General features: G+C 43.3%; 1 long non-coding RNA gene across 1 annotated transcript in view; it reads left to right on the top strand.

The window, feature by feature from the left end:
* Window positions 1–5,648: 5,648 nt before the first annotated feature.
* Window positions 5,649–22,917, top strand: part of LOC128568800 (uncharacterized) — a 44,382-nt gene continuing 27,113 nt past the window's right edge. Inside the window, exon 1 of the long non-coding RNA XR_008375232.1 lies at window positions 5,649–5,747. This is a non-coding gene — a long non-coding RNA (uncharacterized LOC128568800). The remainder of the gene's footprint in view (window positions 5,748–22,917) is intronic.

The raw sequence follows: 22,917 nt of genomic DNA, 5'->3' as shown, positions 1-22,917 counted from the left end.
CACTGCACTGATCAAATGAACATCCTATTAATATATTCTTCCTTCCTTTTAAAAAATATCATATACAGTGTATTCACTTTAAAAATATCAGAACATTCATTTATTCTCAGGGATTTTATGATTATATAATTACTCAAAGGATGTTTAGAAACTACAAGCATTCTGCCCTTGCATCAAGATTAAAGAGTAGTTATAAAATCACATATGATTAAGAGCTAGAAATTAGTGCCTAAAGCAAGCTAAACTACAACCTATAATTAATTGTTCTCATAGCTCCAACTAGAAAGACCACTGCTCTTTGAACCACATTTTATTATCTTTATTTCCAATAAAAACTTCCGTCTTTAAGTTTGCAGGCACAGAAGGTAAAGCCTTCTTCACACTTCCTTTCAATTCCTTGGTAGTATAAGGCCAGGTGTGGTGTTCATGCCTATAATCCTAGCACTCTGGAGGCCGAGGTGGGGGGATTACCTGAGCTCAGGAGTTGGAGACCAGCCTGAGCAAGTGCAAGACCCCATTTCTAAAAACAGCCAGGCATTGTGATGGGCACCTGTAGTCCCAGCTTGTTGGGAGGTGGAGGCAAGAGAATCATTTGAGCCCAAGAGTTTGAGGTTGCTACAAGCTGTTATGCCACCGCACTCTACCAAGGGCAAAAAAGTGAGACTCTGTCTCAAAAAAAAGAAAAGAAAAGAAAATTCCTTGGTAGTATAAATAAACAATCAGTTACCCGTTTTCCTTTTAACTAACAATCTTCGTCAAACACTGGTAAGAGGGTGAGAAATAGAAAAAAATCTTGGGCTTGTGTCAGAAAGCAGGATCTAAAGATACAATTTCCAGGACAGGAGGCTCAAAGTAAGAATGAAGGATGGGCAGAAGCCAGATGATCCCAAAAGAAAAGTAGAGTGAGGTGCAGCCAGAATCTGATATTAGGGCATCAGAATAGAAAACCTCAAAACCTGAGAAGAACATACAAGCCAGAGTTTGTTGGTCTATACGGCAGGGGCCAGAGAAGAAGAACCACTGTGAATGTTCTGGAATTAGAATTTAATATAAAGATGGGAACTTACATGCCTGTGGGCAGAGACGGGGAAGCAAGAGTCTAAAAATGGGAGCTAAAGATTTAGAGAAAAAATCACTAAGCAGCCCTTGTGCTGGTGACTGAGTTAGTTTGTAGGAAATCTGTCTGGACTTGAAGCATATGGAGCTCCTGCATGGGGACAGTGGACAGAGGTTGGTATTAGCCCAAAGGTCACTGGCTCAGTGAAGCCACCATGTTGCCAAGTCCATAGCTATAGGATCTGTTGGCAGGCCTGGAGAAGCCACTGGGCAGCAGGGCTGGAAGGAGGAAAGACAGATGGGTATATGGTAGGAAGGAGTGAGGTCACTCGGGAACCCTCTAGCACCTCTTGCCCCCCCACTCAACAACGACCTTCAGAACATAATAACTGTAGTGCCACTTCTGTCTCCCAAGAATTACCCAGCATCACTTTTGGCCAACTTTAACTTGGAACCATATGGAAAAGGAGATTTGGGGAACTATAGTTGATAGAATAATTCATCACCTGGTGGGCAAATCCAAAATCATCTGGCGGAAAAGGCATGATTGCCATAAAACATGCTGTCTTCAATAACCAAGAATTCTCTAGGGATGGTAGGAGACTTCCTTTAAAGGAAGTCTCTTCAGAAGACTTCCTTTGAGACTTATGGTAAGTAGACTTCCTTTGAAGAACAAAGACCCCACCCTTGTCAGGCCAAGAGTCCTGAAGCCCAGCAAGGACATGTATAGAAGCCCTGTCTACAGCCTGCCCATGAATTGAAGAAATAGACATTTTGTGTCCCTCGATATGGGGCTACAATTTGGTCTACTTGAATCTGCACATTGGGGATCTGATGTGAATCACCACCATGACCAGTTCACAATGGCTCCTTGCTTGAGAAGAACAGCATCAAAGAAAATGCAGGTCTCTATTTGGCTGTTTTATTTTATTTTATTTTAGCTGTTTTATTTTAAAGTCCTCACTTACAAATTGATGCAAAGTTCTCCTAGCACCTTCTCCTCCTTTTCTCTGATTTGTATTTCTCCTTCTTTTATTTCTGTTTTTCCCTCTTTACATTTCTACACTTATCCATAGAGCACAAAATGGTGGATGGATTGATGTGTAACATCAGACTTGATAATAATGGGAAACAACTTTAGAGTGCAACTTAACACAGAGCAAGAACAGTGGCTGAGAACCAGGAGATATGGGCACTGCTCTAAGGGTGAGGACTGTGGGCGACACACTGCACAGCTCTGAGGCTCTGGGATCAGATTGCTCTAGAAGCCCCCAAACTCTGTATGTGTGTATATTTTAGAGAGAATAACTTGAGAGATTCATAAACCATCCTAATTTAATAAATTAGCCCTGAGAAGTCCCATAGCAAAGAAATCTCTCCAACATTGTTCAGTCTAGAGTTTCCCAAACTAATTTGACTCTGGAACCCCTTTTGATAACTTCTCATAATATTCTGCCGATGAAACACACATTATGAACTGCTTTAGAGGATGTATGGGGTAGTTCTTTGACCTCTACAGTATCCTGAGCTTTCCCACTTTTCTCATAAAACTCCAACCCCAATATAAATTGAACATTGCTCATCCTGTAAAGGGATGCTTCTTTTTTCTCTCCCTCTTTCCTTCCCTCTCTCCCTCCCGTCTTTAGTTCCTAGATTCCTTCAGTCTTTCCTTTTTCTTTCTTTTCCTATAGCCTTCAAACTGAGAGCGAATACAAGAGGCAATATGTGAAGTGTACTTGGTAATATAAATAATGGATCGTCTTGATGTGCTTCCAATCAAGAGATCCAAAGTTGTGTATCAGTGTTTTTTTAAAACTCACAGAGAATAATTCCATTCAGGAATCTTCCCTTTGAATTCCAACAGCAACAATGTGCAAAAAAGTACTAACCTCCAGCATTGGACTCAATAAGATGTTCTAAACCAGGATGGCCAACTATGGTCCTAGTCTTCCCAGTGCTTGGGACCTTGGATAGAACAGCTGGCTGAAGAATAGAAAGTTGTTGGTTCAGGCTGGAGATCAAAATTTAGTCTTGTCATATGGATCTTAGTACCTTTTGGGCATACCACTAGGGGTCACTAAAGAGAGACAGGAGACAGACTCAGTGTTCTCTAAATCCAGAGTAGCCACGGGCTTTGGGCAATGGGCCAGGTTAGTGTTTCTCTAACTTTAATGTGCATATGGATAACCTGTTTTTTTGGTGAAGATTATCATTATTATTATTTTTTTTTTGGAGACAGAGTCTCACCCTGTTGCTCTGGGTAGAGTGCCGTGGCATCATCATAGTTCACAGCAACCTCAAACTCCTGGGTTTGAGCTATACTCTTGCTTCAGCCTCCTGAGTAGCTGGACTACAGGCACCCTCCACAATACCTAGCTAAGTTTTTTTCTATTTTTGGTAGAGATGGGGGTCTGACTCTTGTTCAGGCTGGTCTTGAACTCCTGAGCTCAAGCAGTCCACATGCCTCGGCCTCCCAGAGAGCTAGGGTTACAGGCATGAGCCACCTGCCCGGCTCTTTGTGAAGATTCTTATCTAGTAGTTCTGGGGTGCGGCCTGAGTTTCCACTGTTCTATCAAGCTCCCAGGTGATGTCAGTGCTGTTGGTGCCAGAAATGAGGTGCAGGAACGTTGGAAGAACTCCCGGTCTCAAGATAGAATGTCTCTTGCATGAATGCAGCCTGGGATCCATATTTCTCCTATCTTCTACTTTCCCCCCTCCCTCTTCTCTCTTTTTTTCTCTCTTCCCTCCTTTCTTTCTCCTTTCCCCAATGCTCTTCTCTCTTTCTTCCCTTTTCCCTCCACTTTCTCTTTCTCCCCATTTCTTTCCTCTTCTTTTCCTGCTCTATTTTGGATTCAATCTTCTCAAAGATGGCTTCCCAACCCCTTGCTCTTATAGCTTTCTCCCATGATCTAGCTTGGTGGCATTGATATTGATTGAAGAAATAAGCATTAGAGAACCAGAGGCATTGAATATATACTTCTTCTGAAATGTTTCTCTTTGCATACATTACATTTAGTGTAAATGGATGAAGCTAGTTTTAGGTGGAGGCCAGAGTACAAGGGTGACATTCTGTATCTTTGCTGGTGTAGAAGAATAAAGTTTATGTATTTTTGGTGATGGAGGCTATTTGATTTTATTCTTCAACCACAATTATAAAGTTATTTTAACCAATGAGAGATCTATTACTATTTTTTTTTCCAGAATTGAGGGAAAAAAGACAATTGCTCATGGAGAACTCAGAGACTCTCAGTTTCCACACTTTGGGAAAACAAAATGGAAGTGAAAGTGAGTGATACAGCAATTTCCTTTTGTGTAAGATATTTGAGAAGGGATCTCCATGTAAATTGTAAATACAGCTATTTTATTGATTTCTTCTAATTATAATTTTGAAAACTTGGAAAACATAGAACTTTGTTTTTAAAAATAGTTGCACAGGCTGGGTGCAGTGGCTCATGCCTGTAATCCCAGAACTGTGGGAGGCTGAGGAGGGTGGAGTGCTCCTCAACCCAGCCTGAGCAAATGGAGACCCCATCTCTACAAATAAAAAACTAGCTGGGCATTGTGGCAGGCTCCTATAGTCCCAGCTGCTCAGGAGGGTAGGATCAGAGGATTGCTTGAGCCAAGAGTTTGAGGTTGCTGTGAGCTATGATGCCACGGTACTCAATCCCAGAGCAACTGAGTGAGACTCTGCCTCAAAAAAAAAAAAAAAAAAAATAGTTCCACGATACCACCACCCAGAGGTAACTTACAGTTAATAATTTTGGGGTGTAATGATCTTCCAGTTTTTTTTGCATTTATGTATGAATTTTCCTCTGATTATGGAATACTGTTACATAATCTGATCTATTTCAGCAACAAAGCAATATAGACTCAGCAGTATCTCATTTCAGTAAGTATTTTCTACATATTTGTAATGGTTTCTTGATAGTCAATTGCAAATATGTCCCACAAAATACTCACCTAACCCCCTATTGTTAGATATTCATGTTGCTCCTAATCTTTTACATTAATAAGAAAACTTTTATGAGCATTCTCATACATACATATTTACCCACACCTTTTATTATTTTTGTTGGAAAAGTTCCAAGATGTGGAACTGCTATGCCCAGAGCTTTGGAAATGTACTAATAAAGGATTGTCTGGAAAAACCATATCACTGTTTACTGGCTGCAGCAGCACTGTTTACTGGCCTCAGCAGAGTGCAAGAGGACACTGTCAAGATGGGTGTGGCACAGTTGGTCAAAATGGGATTTCCTGTCATTCCCTGATCGGGGTCTCCTCTCGCTGCTTCCTACACCATAAAGTTGTTTTGTGGGTCAAATGACGGAATAGATGTCAAGCCTCCTGTGGTAAATATTCAAGAAATATTAGCTGTTTCTATTTCCATGCATGTTCAGCTATAATCCCGGTGATGCACAGGCTGGGCACCTATGTTTTTGCCAGGGCTGTCTGCTGGTGTCATGGAGATGGGCAATGGCTAGAAAAGGCTTCCCAGGAGTGCACTGAGAACAGGGAGTACAGTGAGGCTGTTCTCTCGTCACCTAGGTAACCTCCTTGCTAACCTTACCCCAGCAATGGAGGAACGGAAGAAACTGGGCCAGATGAAAACTACCGATGATGGCCGTGCTCACCAGGTATTTCATCCCAGCAGCTGGTGAGAGAAAGAGCACAGTCTTCACTTGAACCATGAGGTGAGGTCCCCATGGGCAGGGAAGGAACCAGGGGAGCCTGAAAAGGGGAGGAGAGGGGAGCTGCCTCTTGTTCTCAGTTCCATGGGGAAGCTTGGAGGTGTCAATCAGGACAGGAGGCGAGCGAGTGCTTACTTAGGCTAGTGAGTTTTTTTACTTTGGATGCACATGAAAGGGAGAAATGCATGCTTCTTACTAATTTGCGTTGGTGTGTTGGAAGGACACCATCAGAAGGAAATTAAAATTCATGGTGATGAGGTGTGTCTGATGGCCAAAACTTGAGGAAGGGGCCAGTCACAGGCTGGATCGAAGTTCTCCCCATCCCATGCCCAGCCCCAGACACTGGGGCCAGAATCCCCCTCTTCTCTGACGACAGGACAGCATCCCCAGCAGAGGGGGCTGAGCAGCAGGGAGAGGGGACCCCTGTGGGGGCCTTCTAGGAAATGCACATTGGGGTAGAGAGAAGGGAAAGTGCTGGGAAAGGAGGGCACTTTCACTTCCCCAAGGTTGGGTGCTGGCTGTAGGTCCTCTGGGGACCCGGCCTGCAGGGAAGAGAAGAATGAGCAGCCAACCAGCCACACTGTCCCCGATGACACTCTCAGAGGGGCTCCACACAGCTTTGCCTTTCAGCAAAGAACTGTTTCCCCAGTCACAGGAGTGGGCTGAGTGTAGGGAAAAGGGGAGGCCACCCTCAGGACAGGTAGGGGGAAGTTCCTCCTTCCCGAGCTACAGCAGCCTGAGAAGGACAGAGCTCTGCTCCCAACTTTCCTCTTCTCTGCAGAGAGGAGCTAGACTCAGGCCAGAGACAACAAAACCAGAAGAACCTCCTCTTGGAGTTCAAAATTCCAAAACATATAACTGCATACTTCAGAAGAGACACAGGGTGGCTTGGGTAGGATGGCAGAAGCTCCCTTGCAATAGTGAGGTGTACTTCTTGGAGAACATTCTATTCTCTCATAATTAGGACAATAAAAAAAAAGTAGCTAGAAAGATATGGCCCTATCACATAAACTGGAGGTTGGCAAAACTTTGCTACAGAGTTCCAGAGAGTAAATATTTTTGGCTTTGCTGGCCATATGGTCTCTGTCACAACTACAGGAGTTAAAAATCCCAAAGCAGCCACAGATAATTTGTAAGCAAGTGGGTATTGCTGTGTTTTGATAAAGCTTTATTTACAAAACGGGGAGCTGGCTGGATTTGGTCATGGGTCATAGTCTGCCCACCCCTGGTGTATTGTCTAAAATACTGGTCTTATTTTACTGGTGTCAGAAATTAATTTTTCTTAATTTAATTTCTGTCGGGCTCATCATATAGGTCAGTACCCTAAAGGCACTATCTTGTGTTTACTTTAGATTGACCTTAAGCATTCATTTCCTAGCCAGCCTGAATCTTGCTTTGCACAAGGTCCATCACATCTTTGCAGACTGGTTTCCTCATCTGGGGTCTCTGGAGGAGTGCCATCTGAGGGCACATTTGTACAGGTGTTCTATTTGCAGGGTCACTCTTTCTCATAATGAAGCTATATTTAAAGCATCTTCATATGTAACAGCTCTTGGAGAATCTTAACTCAGATAAATTCTGCAAAGTTGGCTCAGTATGTTTTATGCTTTAATTTACAGGCAGTGTTTGGGAAAAAGCAAAGTAAAAATTTTATTTTTTCAAGGAAAGAGAAGAGATCTTTGCCAAAGATGTGTGAAACTGTAAAAAATGGTGTCGAACAGGTCCAAAATTCATGGCATGTGGAAGAACCCAAACTGAAGACCTAAAACCTAAAACCTGGCTCCCCCCACCTCTTCCGGCTCACACAGGAGATGTGAGATATGCTTAGTGATCAGTCTCTCCTTTAAAATGGAGATGCATTCATAGCCTCTCAAACTATTCAACACAGAACAATTACAACAGAAACAGAAGTAGTTTATACAAGATGGAAGTTTATTTTCTCCCACAGGAAGAGGAGACTAAAATTTGACAATCCAAGTTGGTCTGGAAACTATTTGGTATCCTCAAGGACACAGATTCCTTTCTTTTCCTTGCAACTTCTAAACCTGTTGCAACCGGTTTCTCCACTTCATGATCCAACATGGCTACCCAAGCTCCAGCTATCACATCTCCATTCCAGCAAAAAAAAAAAAAAAAAACGATGGATGGGGAAGAGCACATGTCGTGGGCCAGAATATTACTTGGCCACATCTAGCCACAAGGGGGGAAATGTGGACTTTTTAGGTGGGTGACAATGTGCCCAGATAAAAATTGGAATGCTGTCATTAGAGAAGAGGATGATGGATATAGGTTGGCATCCATGGATGAAGACAAGTGCTGATCTAACAATGACACAGAAATATAATGATGAATTGGGAGAAGTGCTATGAAAGTGATAAAGAACTACTGGAGTAGATAAAAGTCTGTGTATTTTGGAGACAAGGTGTATTTAAGAAATGTTGCCCTTAGAAAGTGACTCCCAGCTGGTGCCGGAGGAGTGGGCGATTTCCAGTCATGGAAACAGGAGGAAGAGCATTCCTGGCTGAGGGCACAGCACATGTAAATGTCCGAGTCTGAGAGAATTTGGTTCTGCCATGGTCCAGTGTCGTTGGCCTGGGCTGTGCTCAAGGGAGGAACCAGCTTATTAGGGGCTTCAGTAGTCATGTTAAATTTGTGAATTGTGTTTAGTAACACATGTGTTAAAGGGCAGGAGGTGGGGCTAGGGGAGAGAAGTGCTTTAGGGTCAATAGTTCATGCTGAGCACTGCCAGCAGAGCAATCCTATTATTGGAGAAGTTATTAGCAAGGGGATCCTCTCCAGTCTGTAGGAGACAAGGGGGTCCAATTGCTAATGGGGCTTCCATCTTTCCACCTAGGATCAAAGTAGTCACAGAACAATAAGATGGGTTCTCAGAACAGGTTTTTGCGATATTTGCTACTGATTCAAGTTCTACAAGGGTCTATGTCAGTTGATAAGCTACTTGGGTTGGCTAACTGAGAGCAACCAGGGAAAATCAGGAGACAAGAGAGTGAAGGGAATGGGACTTATTTAAGTGAAAGGAGGAGATTGGTTCTCAAACCCACACCCATCTTAGGTGATGTGTTATCTTGGGGCTCAGGTGACAGTCAGAGCTGTTCAAATTCAGTTTAAACTTTTAGAATGAACCTTTTGGGTCCCTGAATTTCCAGCCTTCAAGTTTAGGTTCATCAAGGCTTCCTGAGTTCCTATTTGGAAATGAAGCCGGTTTCTCTGAATTGTTGATCCAGCTCTGATCCCAAGAAGCTGGCCTGTACCTTTGAGGTCACTTCTGGACTCTGGTGAAAATTACAAGCTTAAGACAGAAACAAACTGTCACTTCCTTGTAAATCAAACAACACTGATGGAGCAAAGCACATGTTCAAAGGTCACCACTGACATTACCAAAATGTTTTCTTTGCCATATATTTTAATTATGCAACTATAACTGGAGATGAATAATAAACACACTGCATTTAAGAGTTTTGTTTTCAGAGTGTTCTAGGCAGATGAAATGAACAACATCATTGTCTTCACTGCAAAGCTTGCCAAACATTGCTGTTTAGGGCAAGAGTGCTTAAGAATGGGGACTGTACTAAAATGGAACATTTGGAAAGTCCAAATCTGTTATCAATGTCCCTTTGTCACCTCTGGCTGATGTACACAAGTAGATTTATTTTCTTGCAACAGATGTACCCAAATATCACGTTCCATTACCACTGAAATGTTACAGCAGCAATAACAGGACTCCTTGGGGGCCTGGTTATCTTGGTAGGGAAATTACTGACACCCAGCTCTGTGCCCCGTGCTGCAGGGATGTAATTATCCCACGATAACCTGGGGTACTTTGTTCTCTGAATGTCTCTCATCTCTGTCGCATTTTCTGGATGCTTTCTTTTTCCTTTAAAGCATTTATGTCCAAAGAAGTGTTTTAGAAGTCATTGGGGCTCTAAAAATTATAGGGAATGAATTTTAAAGCATAGCTAATTTACCTACTTCTCGAAAACAAACAAAAAAGAATTTAAAAAGAAGACATCTGGTAAGTAAGAAACTTCCCCTGGAACCCAAATAACTAACTTTTATTTTCTCATCATGAAAGGGACGGATCTCCACTGGTGGCCTTTCTTATTTACACCACACACATGGCGATGGCTCCGACATCCAGTGCCTTTAGTATAAACAGAAAGGATGGTCTTTTTCTGTGGAAGTTAATGAATTGAAAAACAAAGCTGTTCTGTATACCCACTCATTCCAAACGAATAAAAGAACTACAGTGTTCTGAGACTTGGGCAAAATAGTTGCATTCAAATTAATTTTGCCCCCTCCCATTCTCCCCTCCTCACTTCCCACCATTCCCTCCTCCCTTTTGCTAAGGAGAAAAAGAACCATTTAATCACCTTATAAGGGCAGACAGCAATAAGAGAATAGAGCAAGAGTCATGAGGCCCAGATCTTATTCTTGGCGCAACCAGGGGCCTGCTGGGCGATCCTGGGGCTGTCCCTTAACCACCATGCGCCTCTGTTGATGCAGCTGTGATATGGGGACACAGATGTGTATGTGTGTGGTACCCATGTGCAGCCTTTGGTCAGAGGTCTGAAGCTAAATGTGGGGTCCATTTAGCTAGTTGTAGGCTGTTTCCATTTGAAATTGCTGTTTACAGTGCGGGAACTGGGAGGTGACCTGGTAGGTCATGGACCGATGACTAGTAAACGAATGTGTGCGCACACGCAGTGTCTGCTTTTTTGCATAAAGAACTCATCCCCATGTTGGACATTTCTTATTAGTAACTTATGGTGCATTATTTTCCTCTGAGAAATTAACAATATTTTCTGTGGTGGACGTGAGGGATAAGGAAGGAAAGGAGTGAGCATATTTAGGTTCCGCTAAGTAGTATCTGGGGGTCCCTCCCGCAGTAGAGACGTAGTCAGACTGCCCCTGGGCAAAGAAGGGGTCTCTGGGATTTTGCCCTTTTCTTTTCGATTTTTTTGCATTCACTCATCCAAGTCACTTGAGGACTATTACAATTCCTTGGAACTGGTTTCGTGGTATACTGGGCCTCAGAGGGGACATGAGCACAGCAGAGGCTGCCTTCCCATGAATAAATACGCTGCCCCTCGAGTCCTCTGGCTGTGATGTTGCGTCTCGCATGACTGCCCTTCCAGGGCTTTCCTGCCACCAGGGGCATTTCCTCCCTCTTTTTCACAGCTGCCCAGCCCTTGGCTGACCCAGAAACTCTTAAGAAATGTCTTGTGGGATCAGTGGACAAGGTCTGTGTTCAGCAGACCAAAGTCTAAGCCTGAGAAAGGAGGCCTGCGAGTGTGTCTTACCTACAGTTATGATAGTGGGAGTCTTTGAAATTGGGTTGGATTCATCACTGCCTGACTACAGGGTGCTTGAACATCGTGAGTCATAAGAGAGCTTCTGGACCCAGGCAAGACCACTGGATGGGGCCTTAGTCCGTCCTTCTCTCTACTCCTCCTATAAACGCTTCACTTAATTCTCTTTCCAATGAGCATTCTTCTTCACAGGAGTTACTAGAGATTTCACATGTGATTAGCTCCCAAACATCTCTTTAAGAAGTGATGGGGATTGTTTTGCATGTCCTGTCTTTTTTCCCTTCTGTTTCTCTCCTGCTCCAATCACTCCTCCACTTTATCACCAGAGTGAAACAAAAACTTGGCTACCAATCTTTAAAAACTCTTCTGCTGTCTGCAGATGGGTCTAAATTTCTTTGCACTGCCCAGGAGGCCCTTCTTGATCACTTTTCAGGGAAAGCATCACATTGGTGGGGAAGTACCTGCCTATGTGCCCATGTCCCTTACTAACTAAACTGTAAATCCCTCACAGGCAAGAATAAGGTCTTATTCATCTCTGTGAAACTAGATTCTAGATCAAGGCCAACGAATGCTCAATCAGCAGGATAGGAACACCTGTATTCAACTCTAGGGTCTGATGAGTCTCTCTCTTTGTTTTAGATTTTAGAGATATCTAGTAATTGAAGTCACTGATAACTTATGTAAATTTTCTGTATTTGGGGAGTAGGTTTTAAGGTATACTCACCTTTAGAAGACAAGGTGACAGCTTAGAGTGAAGAGCTCCCTGTAAATGAAAAAGTCCTGTTTTAGAAACGCCATTGTAATGGAGAGGTTTGCATAAATTAACTCCAGTGGTAATGATGCTTGATGCGTCAGGCTCTGCTAAGCCCTCCCTATGCATTGCCACTGGGCCCCTCCAACAACTTTTCCAGGTGGGCATTATTTTTCCCATTTTGCAGATGGGGGACACTGAAAATGACGTAAAGCAGGATGTGACCTGAGGTGGTCTGAGGCTGAGTCTATGCATTTCACTACCGGGGCTGGCTGCCTGCTAATAAGCAAGGGGAGGAGGGTGGATTGTTGTAGCAGTAATAGGAATAATTTTAGGCAACCCTTACTGTGTGTCACCTACTCCTCTAAGTATTAACTCATTTAATCCTCACTCTGACGCAGTGAAGGGCACACAATTATTATGCTCATTTTACAGATAAGAAAAAGAGACAGCGAGGTTAGGGGTTTGCCCAGCGGTCATATAGCTAAGAAGTGGCAAGTCTGGGTAGAAATCCAGACAGGCTGGCTCCAGACACCATTCTTTTAATGACCCTGCTGGGCAGCCTCCCAGAAATCCAGGATGGGACAGCTGTTCAGGCAGGACCCAGGGCTGCAGGAACAGGAGGGATTTGGGGTTCTTAGGGACCACACCCAGTGCCCACCGTAAGGTCTATCAGCTACTCACAAGTTACTCTAAATAGATAGCACCTCTAGGTAAAGACAATGTTCTTGCCTTGCAAACACAAGCATCACGACAAACAGTCAAGAGGTCAGACCCCGGGCTCCTCCAGGCAGATACTCTGGAACCCTTAGCTGGATCTTATTTTCTTCCCCACTTCAAACTCAGCTACTAATCACTTCATTCTTTTGACACTTTCTGATTCTGCTTTTGGAAGAAAGACACTGATAGCCCTGGATCATCTTTTTAAACAAGGCACGGCATAGGCTAGCCTATGAATTGTTATCCCGACTCAAGTGTGAGTACTTGAGCCAGCTCTGGTGAGACAGATGGGGACAAAGAGTCAGATGCTAGTCGAGCATGGGTGCTCTTGCCTATAATCCTAGCCCTCTGGGAGGCCGAGGCAGGAGGATCCCTTGATGTCTGGAGTTAGAGACCAACCTTAGCAAGAGTGAGACCCCATCTCTACTGAAAATAGAAAAATTAGCCAGATGTTGTGGCACTCTCCTTTTAGACCAAGCTACTTGGGAGGCTGAGGCAGGAGGGTCACTTGAGCCCAGGAGTTTGAGGTTGCTGTGGCTAGGCTGACACCACAGCACTCTAACCTGGGCATCAGTCTCCAAAAAAGAAACAAAAAGGGTCAGATGCAGAATAGAGACACATGGAGAAGAAACAGCCCCCACAACTGCCTCTTCATCAGGTGCCAATGGCAAGGTGGCTCCTTTGAAGTGGCTGCACATATGGCTGTCACCAGGCCCATGTGCCAGGCACAATCCCAAGCAGAGTGGGTGGGTCTACAGCAGATCTAAGGGATGTTTCTCTGTGACAGGCAGGAGAATCCTCCTACAAGTTAGTGTCTTGAAACTGACTCCATCAGGTCCCAGCAGCAAGCAGATAGCACCAGCAAGTGGGGCAGCTGGAGAAGGATGAATGGTGGAGCTGTTCACACGGCCAGTGGCAGGGTGAAAGGAAGCCGACAATTGGTGGTGACATGTCTTGGGGCTACCACCTCGGTGAGCCACAGCCATCTCCAAGCTGAGAGTGCAGGGTGGGGAGTGGGCACTAGAGCCCAGGCGAGCTGGAGCCGAGTCCTGGGGATAGCCCCTCACCCTGAGGCCCTGATGGCACATGGCTTTCAGGAAGGAGGTCGGCCCCTGCCCACCTGTGGCTCAGAAGGAAGGAGGTGGGAAGAGCCACATCTCCATCTCCTCCTGCCCTTTGATCTACTGCCAGCACCTCTCTCCAACTAACCTAAACTTCAGCTGGAGGACGAGCCGAGCAAGCCTTGCGAGGACTCTGTAGGACTGGTCTCCCAGACCACGCAGGGAAGGAGAAAGAGTGACCTGGGAGGCGGTCTCATCATATTCACCACCTCACCAGAGGCACCTGCGGCCCAAGGTACCTGCACTGGCCCAGGAAAGCAACATCTTCCCCACTGATTCCATTTAACATATTTTTAAGTAAAAAGGGAATTAGGCTGCTGGAATACAGCCTCCTGGAGCTTCCACAGTGTTTTTCTGGGACCTCATGAGAATTTCAACTTCCATGCAGAGCAGCGGAATATTCCTACAACACCAACAAGGCATAGATAATGGATGAAAGACCTGCCAAGGGCTCGCTGTTCAGCTGAGCAGGTGCGGCAGGGATGCAGTGGGGGCCGCCCAGCCACAGGCAAGGGCGTGGAGGGGCAATGTTCACTTCTCAGAGGGCAGGGGACGGTCATTGACAGGCAGGAATCTAGCAAAAGGCCTCCAGAATGGACAAGTGACCCTGGAGAGAGATGGGAAAGTGAAAATGTAGAAATGAATTGATCCTGAATTGACTAGGATTAAACTTCTGCCATGTGGTGCAATGGTCTTTAAATAGACATAATGTTTTATTCCTGTGTGAAAAAAACATCTTCCTTACCTTTTGCACACCTGCCTTTGGGAGTAGCGTATTCTGTAGTCTCAGCTAATTCTATTGCTGCTGTTTTGGGTAGAAGATAGTGCTTAAATCAGGAACCACAGTGCAAGTTGGGCCCCTCCCTTATCTGCATTTCCTTTAGGATAAAACTATTCCCGAAGGAGGAGTTTGCTCCTAGTTAAAACGTGTTAATTGACAGAGTGTTCAAGTCTATAAAAAGTTGATGATTGAATAAGATATGGCACTCGGGAAAAGTTGCTTCATTATTTCATCTTTGAAGGTCCAAATGAAGGCATGTTTAGATAAAAAATACCTCCCAGGGAGTTAAAAATGTACTGGCCCCAAGTATATCTCTTTCCCATCGCTCATGCATGTTCACACAAAGAGGAAACCACTAAGGGATTCTTGATGTTTAGTTGTTCTAGAAGTTGGTGGGAGGCAAGGAGGTTGAAGGTCCTGGCATGTGCCTCTAATTTATTTCCCTCTACTTTCCCAAGAGTGGGAGAAAAAATACTTGTGAACTTTGTGTTATTAAAAAGTTCATGCTGTCTGCTTAGCTCTTACCTATAATCCTATCAGTTCTTTGGACCAAGAATGAGCTTCGATCTCCAGATTAATTCAATTAGGCTAACAAATTCTGATTTTGTGTGGTTAATAAAAAGCTGCGTGTGAGTGATTTCTTTTTCAGAAAGACCCTGTTAATATTCTGCTGCGTCTTGTACGTCTTCCTCCTGAGGCATCAATTACTGCACTGTGACAGCCCCCAGGCACAGGCACAGATGATTCAAAAGAGGTTTTCCTTTCCCCAATTTCAATCTCCCTCTCATCTCATCTCACTCCCATGAACACAACTAATACTTAACAAGTTATGTTCATGTTTTCCTAACAGCTAAGAACTCTAAGCCTTCCCCACTAGCTTAAGATCAATGGTGATAGAGACCCTGGCAGTCCTCCTGGCTACTCACCTCACTTTTAACAGATAAACACTCTTCTCTTAATCTTAGAAAATCAAGAGACTGTTCTTTTCTCCAGTTACCCTTTCTTGGGCAGCAGTTTTCACACGGAAGGTCTTCAAATCAATACAGGGCCATGATTAGTATTTAGTTTTTTTTTGTTTGTTTGAGACAGAGTCTTACCCTGTCACACTTGGTAGAGCGCTGTGACATCACAGCTCACAGCAACCTCAAATGCCTAGTCTCAAGTGATCCTCTGGCCTCAGCTTTCCCTAGTAGCTGGGACCACAGGTGCCCTCCACAATACCCAGCTAAGTTTTTTTTCTATTTTTAGTAGAGAGAGGGTCTTGCTCTTGCATAGGCTGGTCTCACACTTCTGAGCTCACCAATCCACCCACCTTGGCCTCCCAGAGTGCTAGGATTACAGGCGTGAGCCACTGGGCCCAGCCCATGATCAGTATTTAAAAAACAATGAAATAGGATAGAATTGAAAATATCAGACTATGTTGCATGTATCAAAATAAATACGAGAATTTTGTTTTGGTTATGACTATTTATGAATGCATGTGTTGGTTTGTGGCAAAAATTATATTTCTTCTTGCGGATCGCTGCAAAAAACTAAGGTTATTCAAGGCCAAAGTCTTCAATTTGCAGTGAAGTTTTTACTGTGAAGGCTTGGTCTCAGTGGGTGGCATCCACATATCCCCCTGAACTTGAGGGTCCTTGTCTATCTCCAAGTTTCCAGTTTCTCAAAATCAATTCCAATTCTAATTTTGTCCCCTAAAGTGCTGCTCAGCTTCAGCCCCCTAAGCCCCAACCTCCTGCAGAGATTCTGGGCCTTAGAAAAGCCATTGTCTGAATAACCCTTTCGGCATCCACCAGTGAGCAGTGTTAAGGGAGGCATCAATTCCACTGGCTAGAAAACTCTGGAAAAGGTGGACCAGGGACTGACCTCACAGGAAGACTTTTGTCATTTCCTTTTTCTGCTGGCATACTGTTTCATACCTCCAGCTCCAGACCTACTAAACCAGTGGTAGGGGAATCTTTAAAATGGCCCTGCCACTCTCCAGCAGCAGCCATGATAAGAGGACTATTGCTGGGGCTCTGGCCCAGAGACCACCCCAGAGGAGTGTCAGAACCTTGTCTGTTCAGTTCATTCTTAGATAAATGTCTACTTACTTTTAAAATAAGGTGCATGAAATCCTATCATTTCAAGCCCAAGAGAGAATTTAAACTTAAAAATTCAACAAAATTCCATCTATTACTTAATTCTACTCCATTATGTAACCATACATTTTCTCAACAAGCATCAATTGAGAGACTATTTTTCTGTGTCAGGCACTATACTAGGTGCCAAATACTAGGCTGGGTATTCAACAGGATTAAAAAAATATACTTGCTAGCCTCTGAACACTGATTCCAGTTCAAGAAACAGCGATCTGTCAAAGTAATTATGATATGATGCACTATTTGTTGTCATAGATGTGGGAATACAATGCTGTAGCTTCTCAGAGCAAAGAAAAATCACTTGGCCTGAGGATGATGGGAAAGGTTTTACAAAGGAGGGGACTGTCTTCTAGTATTTTTATAGTTTCATGTCTTAAGTTTAAATCTTTAATCCAGTGAGAGTCTATCTTAGTTAATGGTCAAAGGTGTGGGTTGAAGAGAGTGCAGGGAAAACTCTTACAGAAATAGGCCTGGGTGAGTATTTTATGAGGAGGACCCCCCCCGGGCAATTGAAGCAGCTTCAAAAATACACTATTGGGATCTGATCAAACTAAAAAGCTTCTGCACAGCCAAGAACATAGTAAGTAAAGCAAGCAGACAGCCCTCAGAATGGGAGAAGATATTTGCATGTTATGTCTCCGACAAAGGTTTAATAACCCGAATCCACAGAGAACTCAAATGTATAAGCAAGAAAAGAACAAGTGATCCCATCGCAGGTTGGGCAAGGGACTTGAAGAGAAACTTCTCTGAAGAAGACAGGTGCACAGCCTACAGACATATGAAAAAATGCTCATCATCTTTAATCATCAGAGAAATGCAAATCAAAACTACTTTGAGATATCAAATAACCCCAGTAAGATTAGCCTATATCATGAAATCCCAAGACCAGAGATGTTGGCATGGATGTGGAGAAAAGGGAACACTTCTACACTGCTGGTGGGAATGCAAATTAATACATTCCTTTTGGAAAGATGTTTGGAGAACACTTAGAGATCTAAAAATAGATCTGCCATTCAATCCTATAATTCCTCTACTAGGTATATACCCAGAAGACCAAAAATCACATTATAACAAAGATATTTGTACCAGAATGTTTATTGCAGCCCAATTCATAATTGCTAAGTCATGGAAAAAGCCCAAGTGCCCATCGATCCACGAATGGATTAATAAATTGAGGTATATGTACACCATGGAATATTATGCAGCCTTAAAGAAAGATGGAGACTTTACCTCTTTCATGTTTACATGGATGGAGCTGGAACATATTCTTCTTAGTAAAGTATCTCACGAATGGAAGAAAAAGTATCCAATGTACTCAGCCCTACTATGAAACTAATTTATGGCTTTCATATGAAAGCTATAACCCAGTTATAACCTAAGAATAGGGGGAAGGGGGAGAGAAGGAGAGAGAGGGGGGAGGATGGGCGGAGGGAGGGTGATTGGTGGGACCACACGTACGGTGCATCTTACAAGGGTACATGTGAAACTTACTAAATGTAGAATATAAATGTCTTAACACAATAACTAAGAAAATGCCAATAAGACTATGTTAACCAGTGTGATGAAAATATGTCAAATGGTCTATAAAACCAGTGTATGGTGCCCCATGATCGCATAATGCACACAGCTATGATTTAATAATAAAAATAAAATAAAATACAAAGGAGGGGACACTGAAGTTGGGTCCTGAGTGTCTGGGGGCTGCCTCTGGCTTGAGAGGATCCTCCAACATGGACTAGGGATGGATACCATGAGCTTCATTAGCCAGATTTAAGAGGATGGAGCTCCCTGGGGGCAACAGGGAGCTAATGATCATTTTAAAGCAGTTGATTGATACATTTCAGTTTATAAACAAAAATGTTCAATCCAGCTTTGTTTGCAATAGCAACAAATAAGGAAAATAAAATCCACTGTGCCCAATCAGAGGACAGGTTCAATAAATCATCAAGTATCTGTACAATAAAATAGCACACAGCCAGTAAGGATGACAACGCATTTGATATTCACTAGTATAAAACGAAAGCTTGTTGAAACTTTATTGAAAAGTCCCCCCCTCCCCGTATACTACTGTATAATGCAATACTTTCTTTAAAACTCAGATTTAAAATTCTGACACCGAGTCTGACTATGTTTAAAGATTGCCCAATTAAAGTCCTAGGAAAAGAAGAGTCTAAAATAAAAAGAATAACAGGTAACTCCAGATCATAGTAAGAATTATAATTTCTTCTAAGTTTATAATATAATTGGGGTCATTCTTTCAGCTTTATAGTGATGGTAATAGAAAGATACAACTTTTCTTTTTTATTTCCCAAATTTCCCTCAGAGGATGATGTTCCTGGGACCTTGTATCTGTATTGCCTCACTCGTCCTCGGTTTTCTGCCCCTGATCACATAAATCTTCATCCCACCCCAATGAAGATGCACTTAGTGTGAGGTCCAACTGGATCTGGAAGCCAGGAGTCCTCAGTCACCAGCACCATCTACTGAGCTCCCTCACACCAAAGAAAAGAGTTTTCTTCTGCCCTTACCTGGCGAATCAGGCATCCATTTCTAACTGTGCCCCTCATATGGCATTTTGCTTGGAGTTAGACTCTACTATAATCTAGATTTATCATTCATGACTGGTGTTGTTCCTTTATGGGTTGTAACAGAGAAAGTTAGCGTGATAAGAATTCAAATGCAAAGGACCTAGTACAAGAACAGAACAGAATGTAAACTTCAGAAAGAGCCTCCACTATATTTAAGAATTTAGTCTTATGTTCTAAGTAAAAGAATATATAAATAGTGTGCTTACAAGGGAGGCAGCATTCCAAATGTAACTCAAACGCATGTCCCACGAGACCCTGTTTTAGCACAGTCACAGTCAGAGAAAACATACTCAATTTAATACACTTGAAGAATAACAGATATTTTACTATTGGTTTTCTTAAAGAAATTTATCTTTAGAAAACTTCCCAAAGATCTTCTGTAAATATTTCTTCTGCCTAAAATTCAATAGTCACAGTAGCTACCAGCTGTCCCTCTTTTCTCTCAGCCGTGCAGCTTCCTCGGTAACGTTCCTCCTCAAATTCTCGGCTTCCCACCCATCTGTAGCACTGTCCACTCCGTGAGCGGCCCCAGGACTTCTGTCCCCATTTTCCCCTGTGCTGGACCTCTCTAGGACGGCCATTGCATCTTGAATTTCCACACCTCCTCATCATCCCCGGCTCCCCGTGGATAAAGCACATGGCAACTCCTAGGAAACAGAGCTGTTTGTCACTTCAACACAAAACTCATGGCAGCATTTGGGGAAATAAAATTCTCCACCTTGTTAAGAAATCAGTAAGGAATAATTCAGTAATTGATGGCTGACACTATTGGTTAACTGTTTGGGCAACTATGTCACATTTTCCACACCATGCCTAAATACATTCCAGATGGTCTGAAGAGTTAAATATATAAAATAAAAACCTAAATGAATTACAAAAATGTAGGGGGTTATTCATCTGGTCACATGAATGTCAAGAAAAAAAGGGTCAAACAAGAGACCTGGGCTATCACATCATAAAAATATACAATTCTGCGTGTCATAAAATGCCACAGAAAGGTTTAGAAATGAAAAATTAAAAGAATATTTACAACAGTTACAATAGATAAATGTTCATTCTTGCTGGTTTATAGAAAAGCTGTTACAAATCAATATAAAAAAATGGGGAAATGGGCAAAAATGGTAAACAGACAATTCACAGACATATAAAAAGCTAATAAATATTGAAAAATAAATGTTTAGCTGTCATGAAAATGACATCCCTTTGAAGGCTGGGCTTGCTATGGCAGATGAGGGGGTCCCAAGGAGGCAGGGAAACCAGTGACTTCTGGCTTCTGGGATGAGTGGTAACATCTGTCCTGCCTCCGCGTGTGGGCTGCTGGCTTGGACCCACGATACCCAAGAGCAGCTTCTAGAGGTACATCATCGCAGGCTCCTTCCTGGTGGCTTGTGAGCCCCGGAGGTTAAATATGTGGCAGAACCTTCGCCTTGTCCATCACTGATGCTGCAACATGGCTCTGCCCTAGTGCTCTGAGTGTATAGACCCTATAGTTTACAGTGTGGACCTAGGAGTTTAATTTTCTTTGAATCACGGCATGTTTTATTCACTCTTAACCCAGGAAAGGGCTCAGCCTCTTCTGAGCTTTTCTAGCCTTGATGTCCAAGAATTGCCTTACCAGCGCAGGTATTCTTCCCTCCCTGTTCCCACGACTTCGGCCATACAAGGGCTACTGTGGCCTCATCTCCCATCTCCTCAGTCCTCCCTAGGGAGGTATGGGCACCCTGAGTCCCCATGGCCAGCAGCTGCCCATCTCTGTGGCCTCCACTTCAGCCAGAGCCCTTAGTGTGCTGAGTATGACAATCTGCCTCAAAGAACCACGCTTGCTGGGAATAAATCAACCTGAACACTCTTCAGGGTTCTGCCCAGGCTTAGGCCTCCTGAGTCAGCTTTCCCCAGTCCAAAGCCCTCGCCTGCACTGGCCTCTCTCTCCTGACATCAGCTGCGATGTTAGAACTTGTAATGTAGGGAATGGGGCGGGGGTCTGGAGAACAGAGGGGGCCTCTGGATTTCCAGCCTCTCCCAGCAGCAGTCACTACCATGTCTCACTGTAAGGGTGAGCAGGTGACATTAGCTGAATCCCAAATGTTCTAAGGACCTCCCCCTGCAGTGTATTGTCTTGTTATCTAAATAAATAAGGAACCTGAAATCCTTTTGAGCTGTTTTGACTGGAAGTTTCTTCAAAAGTAAGTTTTAAAGAAAAAAAGTATTTCTTTTTTTTTTTTTTTTTTTTTGTAGAGACAGAGTCTCACTGTACCGCCCTCCGGTAGAGAGCCGTGGCGTCACACAGCTCACAGCAACCTCTAACTCTTGGGCTTACGCGATTCTCTTGCCTCAGCCTCCCGAGCAGCTGGGACTACAGGCGCCCACCACAACGCCCGGCTATTTTTTTTTTTTTTTTGTTGCAGTTTGGCCGGGGCTGGGTTTGAACCCGCCACCCTCGGCATATGGGGCCGGCGCCCTACTCACTGAGCCACAGGCGCCGCCCGAAAAAAAGTATTTCTTAAAATTAGTTAGACATTCTTTGAGATGATGCTCTTTTTCATCAAAATTGTGAGTATGTGCGTGCAGAAGATAATTATATAAGCAAGGCTCAGAACTGGCAAGGCTTGGTTGATACCACCCAAAGGTGGCCACACGTATCTGAAGTAGAAATACTGTTGCATTTGGGGACCCCTGTTTCCTCTAGTTAGCAGTTATACTGATGAATGAATGAAGAATTAAGTGTGAGCGATTGAAATGTGTTCTTAATGTGTTCCTAACCACTGCCTTCTCTTTGGACATCCTTTATATGGGGCAGGTAATTTTGTGGACCTAGGAGTTTTCTTTTCTTTAAATCACCATGTTTTATACACTCCTAACTGGTAGGAAAAAATGTAAAATTTTAAAAGATCCAGATGATTCAACAGAGGGTGCTCAGGCAATTTATAGTTATCACTATGACCTAGAACTTGTAGGCATTCATTAAGTCACCTGGCATTCAGAGCCACCTGGTTCTGTGTGTCTGTGTGTATTTTGTAACAACTAACACAATTTTGAGGCTCACATTTGTTTGTTCGATCCTCTATGTGGACAGCTTGATATCTCCCTATGTCTAACTGTGGGTAGACTGGAATAATTTCTAAAAAGGTTAAGGAAGTGAGTGTTAATGGGATATGCTCAATCTTTCAGAGACTCCTACGTTAAAGCAGAAGTTAACCTCCTCTATCTATGAAGTTGACAACTACATCTATAGGAACTTTTTTGGCCTGCTAAATTCTGTTACAATTTCCCAGCAATTCAGCCCTATCTGCCAGGATGCATTTTAATGTCTCTATTGCTGATTGGCATAAATGGTAGTCATTCCAACTTTTGGTCACTATCCTAGATGACTTTGCCATTATTCTCAGTAAATAAAGTGACATTTTCTCTTTTCATGAGTAATTAAAAGAAAATATATGTTGTATCTAATAATGTCAGTATTAAAGCTATATAATTGAAAATGTTCATGTCGCAATTCAGGAAAGACATCACATAAAAATATTTTGGCGCTGGTTATAAAGAGATCTTAAATTGAGGCCCAAAATAGCAACAAGTCTTTGGGTCTTCAAACTTTCCGTGGTCTTGAGAAAACGCCAGGCCTCTGACCAGTCTTACCCACGGGTTCTGGCCACGTTGGGGAACGCTGACTGTGGGTGTTTGGTTTTAGTGTTATCATGACTGTCAGGTCTGATCAGATTCTTCTGGTCTCACTGGTAACCCAAC

This window comes from Nycticebus coucang, chromosome 2, assembly GCF_027406575.1.
Source record: "Nycticebus coucang isolate mNycCou1 chromosome 2, mNycCou1.pri, whole genome shotgun sequence".
Lineage (NCBI taxonomy): Eukaryota > Metazoa > Chordata > Mammalia > Primates > Lorisidae > Nycticebus > Nycticebus coucang.
This window is presented reverse-complemented; position numbering and strand designations above follow the sequence as displayed.